Source organism: Aegilops tauschii, chromosome 7, assembly GCF_002575655.3.
Source record: "Aegilops tauschii subsp. strangulata cultivar AL8/78 chromosome 7, Aet v6.0, whole genome shotgun sequence".
Lineage (NCBI taxonomy): Eukaryota > Viridiplantae > Streptophyta > Magnoliopsida > Poales > Poaceae > Aegilops > Aegilops tauschii.
The window spans coordinates 529950010-529955340 of NC_053041.3; the positions used below are offsets into that span (position 1 = coordinate 529950010).

Sequence of the window (5331 nt, forward strand, 5' to 3'; positions counted from 1 at the left end):
CAATGATTTAATACACCTTGAAATCTGAACATGTGATGGGAAACAACCAAATTGAGTCTTATAAAATGGAAAAACTAAAATTTTGAGATAAGCCCTATAAACCGGAAAGGAGGGAGTATCCTTCTTCTTCGAGTCCCCTCCCCAACACAAGGTAGGCCCCAAAATTGGCCAATAATGGCGTAACCGCCCCCTTTGAGCCCCTCTCGCTTGCAGACACAACGACAGTCCAGATTTGTTGTCAAGCTCTGCCCCCACTATGTGCTCTTCGCTTCCTCCTCATATGAGGTTGCATCATCTCACGTACGACAATCCAGTGGTGGTCCCCCCTCTTAGGATCTAGCAGTAGCTCGTTGGCGACAAGTCAGTGGTGAGCTCCTCGCTTCCTTTCCCTCTCAGGCTCAGGTTCAGGCTCATGGTTTTCTGCAATGCTCTGTCGTTAGTGGCATTGCTCATGACTTAATGGTGAGGCATGATGATAAACCTATGAATTGACAAAGGAAACTCACAAGGTTTGTCGTTGTTACCATGGACTACAATTATATTAAGGTGAGTACAGTAATTCATTAATTATATTGTCTTTTTGTAGGGAATTAGTTATATTGTCTTGATAAGTATCCTCTCCGCCTGAACTATTTTAGCCATACTCAAAAGGTAGTCTTTTTTATTTAAGTTGCTTGAGAATGAACCTTGAAAGAATGGGTTTGAGGCCAACTTGTATGTGAGGTTAACATGTATTTCCTTTCTGTTTTGCATTCTTGCATTTATTGACAAATGTTGTCAATGCTTGCAAAGTTTCACAGTAAAATGACATTTATAGAAGCCGTGACAAAGATAAATAAAAATCAATGCTCCAATTTTTTTTAAATGCATTTTGGAGTGATGATTTTTTTCACGACTTCCACAAATGCCGTTTCATTATGAATTTACAAGCACTTAAAACGTTTATCATTGGTTTTCCACCAAACAAATTCAGAATTTTCATTTTGTTGAAATTTACTGTTCATCTTATATCGCCGGGTGTGGAGCTTTTCAGATTTATTTACTTTTGACTGCTGCTCGGTTTATAAGCATCTTTGGACCTTATAACCTTGTTACATTTTTATTTAATAATATGGCTGCATGCATTGATTAATGCAGAGGCAGGGGGTTTTTCTTTTCTTTTTTTAAATCTCGAACTCATTTTTGGTTTCTAGCGGCGTCGTAGATTGAATAAAAGAAACAAGAGCTCACTCATTGGCGCCTAGCTAGCTACAGTTCCGCGGAACTTTCGATTACAGTAATCTCCAACCACTCCACTGCCAAGTGCACAAACAAAAGTCGTACGGTCCCAAGCTCTGGCCATGGCCTCCGCCGGCGAGCACACGGTGCCCCTGCTCGACCGCCCACCCCCCGAGGTCTCGTCCCCCTCTCCTCTGCCCCCCTCGTGATAAACTCTTTTCTCTCCGATTCAATTTTGACCCATGGATGATGTCTGGCTCCTAATTTTGGTGGGGATCGCCGTCGCAGGCAGCGGAGGCATACACCACCGACGGGTCTCTTGATTTCGACGGGAACCCGGCGCTGAAGAATCGGACGGGTGGATGGCGCGCATGCCGCGCAGTCCTCGGTAATTTGTTTCTTGTTCCGATTGAGATTTCAACGGTAATTTGGTTCCGGCCGCATCTTGTGCGTGCAGGTACCGACTTCTGCTACTGCCTGGCCTTCCACGGCATCTCCTACAACCTCGTCACCTACCTCACGGCCGTCCTGGGCCAGAGCAACGTCGTCGCCGCGAGGAGCGTCTCCAGCTGGAAGGGCACCTGCTACCTTACTCCCCTCGCCGGCGCCGTCGTCGCCGACTCCTACTGGGGAAGGTACCGCACCATGGTCGTCTCCTGCTCCGTCGGTGTCGCAGTAGGTTCCTTCCAACCACTCTACTACACAGCAATTAATAATCACTCTGTACCAGAGTCTGAATCTCCATGTCATGTCCCAGTGGAGCAATTCAGAATATCGTTCTGACTTCTGACATTGTAGAAATTTCATTTCATCCTGCCTGGAGCACTTCAATTAATCACCACTCTGCAGTCTACATCCTGCTCGGTCCTAATTGAGGAAATTCAGACTTGAATTCTGCAAGATTGTGAGAATTTGGCCTCTCTGTTTTTGGGCAGGGCATGCTCATGGCAGCACTTTCAGCGTACCTACCGCTGCTCGTCAAGAACGGCTCCTCGTTCACAGGCCTCACCTCGTCCAACATCGTGTCGGCTCAGGAGTTCATCTTGTTTCTGGGCCTCTACATGGTTGCCTTTGGGTTGGGCGGCCTCAGGCCGTGCCTGATGTCCTTCGGCGCCGATCAGTTCGACGACGGCGATCCATCGGAGCGCGTGACGAAGGGCTCCTTCTTCAACTGGTACGTCTTCAACATGTACTGCGCATCGCTGGTATCCAGCACCGGCATCGTGTAGGTGCAGGATCATTACGGCTGGGCGCTGGGGCTGACCATCCCGGCGGCCGTTCTCGCCGTCGGGCTTTCTTGCCTGGTCGTGGGATCGCGGGCGTGCAGGTTTCACCGACCCTGCGGCAGCGCACTCAGCAGAGTGTGCCAGGCCGTCGTCGCTGCCGTGAGAAATTTTGGCGTCGAGCCGCCGTCCGACAGCTCTCTTCTCTACGACCCGCGGGAAGAAGACCTCGCAGTTCAGAGGATCAAACACACCCCTGATCTCCGGTGAGTTACTACAATCCTCTGAGGTTTCCTTGTAGCTGCGTGCAGCTTGCTTTGTCAAATTCACCACTCAAGACGGATGTGCTGCTTGCTTGATCAGGTTCTTTGACAAGGCCGCCGTTGTCGTGCCTTCGGGCAAGGAGGTGGAGACGGCAGCCGCGTCGACACCGCACAGCCCGTGGAGACTCTGCATCGTGACGCAGGTCGAGGAGACCAAGATTCTCGTGCGGATGCTTCCGCTCTGGGCGACCGTCGTGTTCTTCTATGCCGTGTTAGCGCAGGTCTCGTCGACGTTCGTCGAGCAAGGCATGGCGATGGACGCCGCCGTCGGCTCCGTGCGCGTCCCGCCCGCGTCCATGTCCACCTTCGAAGTGTTCGCCATCATCACCTTAGTTCCGCTCTACGACCGGGCATTCGTTCCTGCGGCCAGGAGGCTCACCGGGAGGGAGAAGGGCATCTCGGGGCTTCAGAGGATCGGCGCCGGCCTCGCCATGCCCGTGCTCGCCATGGCCGCGGCGGCGCTTCTCGAGACGGCACGCCTCCGCGGGGCAAAGGCGTCGCCGCTGGCGCCGAATTCGACCAGCGTGCTGTGGCAGGCGCCCCAGTACGTGCTGATGGGCATGGGCCAGGTGCTCACTACCATCGGGCAGCTCGACTTCTTCTACAGCCAGGCGCCGACCGCGATGAAGACCGTGTGCACGGCGCTCGGGTTCCTCGCGATAGCGGTCGGCGATTATCTGAGCTCATTCCTACTGACCGTCGTTGAGTGGGCGACGTCGACGGGCGGCACGCCGGGGTGGATCCCCGACGACCTGAACGAGGGTCACCTGGATCGCTTCTTCTGGATGATGGCCGTACTGGGCTGCGTGAATCTGATGGCTTTTGTGTCCTGCATCGCCAGGAGGTGATGCGGTGGACGCGTGATGGTGGGACCCCCCGGCCAGTTGGCACGGGCCCACCAGTCAGGCCAGGCAGACAAGTGGAACACGGCTTTATAGCCAGTAGGCAGGGCATGTGATGTGTATGCTGTAATCTGAACCTCTCCCCAACTAATCTGTACCTCCTCCCTTGGCGAGAACCTTCTCCCCCAAGTCTCGATCTCGTCCCCTTCCCCTCCCGATCCAATCCAGCGAGGATGAGTTCGTGACAGTTGGTAATCAGAGCTCAGGTTTTGCCCACCAAAATTTTCGTTGCCCCTCACATCCTCTCGATCCAGCCATAACATCCACCGCTGCGGGTGCGGTCTTGCTCCGGCGAGATCCGCTCGAAATCCCCAGCGGGGTTGGCCTGATTTGGAGCGAGGGCGACGACGCCGTCCAGCAAACCTTCCGCCCAGACTCGTCATATCATCACCGCCATGTCGGAATCCACGGGAGAGCTCAAAACCATGCTGCAGGCGCTCTTGAAGCGCTTCGATGAGACCACGCTTGCGAGCGACAAGCAGCGTGAGGCCCAGATCGCGTTCAACACGCAAGTATCCGCGGATCTGACGCACATCCGCAAGCAGCTGGACCTCACCCAAGCTGACATCGACGAGGTTCGGCAGCAGCAGCGCGAGCTCCCACCTTCACCGCCCGCAGCCGAGTGCCACCGCCCGAACACCGCCGACCACCATGACGGCGACACCCAAGCCTCTGCGGTGACTTCGCTGGAGCACGACCGCGGCTCTCGTCCTCAAGGCCCAACAGTCCGCCTCGCCAACAACGGCCCACCGCTGCTACCCACGCGGCACGCCTTGTCGTACGCGGGCGTGGGGCAGACGAACGCGTTCATGGCGGGCCGCGACGCGCACACCGGGCAGCGTGAGGAGTACACGGTCAAGCCGTCGAAGCACGACTTCCCGCACTTCGACGGCGACGCGCCCAGCCTCTGGATCGACCGCTGCATCACCTACTTCGACCTCTATCGCGTCCCTCCACACAGCTGGGTGACCACGGCGCCGCTCTACATCGACGGCCACGCCGCGCACTGGTACCAGGCGTACCGACAGACACATCGCTCGCCGTCGTGGCAGGAGTTTACTGCGGCAATCATCACCGAATTCGCGCCTGACGAATTCGAGATGGAGATGCATAAGTTGCTGCAACTGCGCCAAACCGGCACCGTCGCCGAGTACAGGACGGCGTTCGAGACCCACATGTACCATTTGCTCGCCCTCGATGCGTCGCTCAACACCAAGCTGTTCATCACCCAATTCTTGCTGGGCTTGTGCGACGAGTTACGGGCTGTGGTTTGCCTTCAGGAGACGTCAAGCATCACGCGTGCAGCGGTGTTGGCCCGGATCATCGAAGAAGAGGCCGGCACGCAACATGCTTGACCGCGGATCATTCCGGCTGGGCGACCACCTCCTCCACCACCGCCGCCACTGCCGCTTCCTCCTCGAGCCGTGGGGGCACCACGGCCAGGCGGCGCGGCCGCCCCCAACGACGACCTGGCGCGCGAGCGGCAACTCCGGGAGCACCGCCGCGCCAACGGACTCTGCTTCAAATGCGGCGATCGCTACTCCCGCGACCATCGATGCAAGCCGGTCACGCAGCTGCTCACGATTCAGGTGGGCGACTACGGAGAAGTGCTTAGCGACGACGTGGTGCATGCCCTGGACCTGCTCGACGCACCGGCTGATCAAG

At 56.0% G+C, this 5331-nt stretch overlaps 1 pseudogene; it reads left to right on the forward strand.

The window, feature by feature from the left end:
- Nucleotides 1–1233: 1233 nt before the first annotated feature.
- Nucleotides 1234–3795, forward strand: LOC109746798 (protein NRT1/ PTR FAMILY 8.3-like; annotated as a pseudogene).
- Nucleotides 3796–5331: the final 1536 nt, after the last annotated feature.